The sequence below is a fragment of the Vigna radiata genome, chromosome 2 (assembly GCF_000741045.1).
Source record: "Vigna radiata var. radiata cultivar VC1973A chromosome 2, Vradiata_ver6, whole genome shotgun sequence".
Taxonomy (NCBI): domain Eukaryota; kingdom Viridiplantae; phylum Streptophyta; class Magnoliopsida; order Fabales; family Fabaceae; genus Vigna; species Vigna radiata.
Window position 1 is genome coordinate 15939761 of NC_028352.1, and position 2186 is coordinate 15941946.

Below are 2186 nucleotides of genomic sequence, written 5' to 3' on the forward strand. Positions count from 1 at the left end.
TAATCATTTTTAAAAATATAATCCACACCAATTAATTGTTGATTTGGAGATGACACTTGAACGCTTAAGTTAGATCTGACAGATTGTTGATCTAAAGATAACATTCGAACGCTCAAATCAGTTATGTTTCATAAAGAAATCTCTATTTTACTAGGATAACGAAATGTGTCTTTATTTGGACATTAATTTTATATTTATAGGATTTATAGCAATCAAGCACATTAATTAACAATTAACACCGTATATTCATATTTGATACAATAATCAAACCATTAATGTCGTATATTTATATTTGATACGGCAATCGAACCATTAATGTTGTATATTCATATTTGACACGACAATCAAACCATTAATGTCGTATATTTGTAAAGCGAAAGACAATCTGATCCATTATTTAACCATTAATACCTGCTAATTGTCCATAAATGACCATTTACTCTGATCGGTGCGCAGGAATTATTATGAGCTTAAGAAAGGCCACTCATGTTGTATTAGAAAGTTTATTTTCGATGTGTTCTAAGTCTTCATTCTTCTCTACACCGAGCTACAGACGCTGGGAGTTCACTCGGAATCATTCCCTAGGTGGAAGAGGCTTTGGTGAGAGCTACGAAAGCGTTCCTCATCGAGCGGCGGACACTAGGAGCTACGGAAGCATTCCCTAGGTCGAAGAGGCTTCGGTGAGAGCTAAAAAAGTGTTTCTCACTGAGTGGCAGACGCTAGGAGCTACAAAAGTGTTCCCTAGGTCGAGGAGGCTTCAATGAGAGCTACGAAAGCATTCCCACCGAGCGACGGACACTAGGAGCTACGAAAGCGTTCCCTAGGTCGAAAAGGCTTCAGTGAGAGCTACAAAAGCCTTCCTCACCGAGCAGCAGACGCTAAGAGCTACGAAAGTGTTTCCTAAGTCGAAAAGGCTTCGGTGAGAGTTACGAAAGCGTTCCTCATAGAAAAGCGAATGTTGGGTGCTAAAAAAGCGTTCCCTGGGTCTAAGAGGCTTTGGTGAGAACTACAAAAGTGTTCTCCACTGAGCGGCGGAAACTAGGAGCTACAAAAGCAGTCCCTAGGTCAAAGAGGCTTTAGTGAGAGCTACAAAAGTGTTCCTCACCGAGAAGTAAGCTTCAGTTAGCCAAGTGGTTTGTATGCAAAGTCCTTTTATCTACATTGAAGAGAAAATAAAAATCCGAATTTGAATGGCCAGAAAAATGTAGCCAATCAAATTAATATCAAATTAGTTTAGGTTATAAGGTCGAAAGACCAGGCAAGCGAGACCGTTCAGTCTTCGGTTGAACGTTTGAAGACCAAGAGTGATAAATCCATATTTGGATGTGTCACTGGTATGTTGTAGGTGCTTTACTGCCTTGTGACCTACAAATTATATGAGGACGTTGGCTATCATAATATAAATAGGCATTGCTCGAGATACATTGAACGAGGGTAGAGCTGCCTATTTGATGCTCGCTCGAGAGCCAAGCCATTGGAACCTGACAAGGCTGAACGTAGGTGGTCCAAGTGACCGAGTGGGGAGGGAGTGAACCTTCATGTGCATGATATTTTCACTCACGAAAATATGCATTAAAAAAAATAAAGTAAATGCTTCAATGTTTTATAATCTATTTTTATAATGAAAAGTCATTAGATCTTGACAAGGCTGAACATAGGTGGTTGGTTAACTAACCGAGCGGGAAGGGATTGAATCTTCCTATGCAAGATATTTTCACTACAAAAATATGCGTTAAACAAAATAAAGTAAATGATTCAATATTTTCTTTATTTTTATTTTTATTTTTATAATGAAAAGTTATTGGATCCTGACAAGGCTGAAAATATGTGGTCCAATTGACTGAGCGAGAAGGGATTGAATCTTCCTATGCAATATATTTTCATTCACAAGATGTTGGTTGGTATAGAGATTACACAAGTTTTCATTGGTTGTTATTCGTGAGATTTCTAAATTGTTAAGATATGGTTGTAGGAGTGTGATATGTGATTTTTGGAATTGTAGCTCAAGGCATGAAACATTGTTGTAAATAATTTTCATGACCAGTATCTAGTATTAGTGTGAATGTCATGTTGTACTGACCATGAGGTGTGGTGATGGTTGTCATTAGTTATGTCTTCTTGTTATAATTTGTTAAATTTGGATTGTACCTTTTCTCTCGTGAGAGGATAGAAAGGCGAATCTCTTC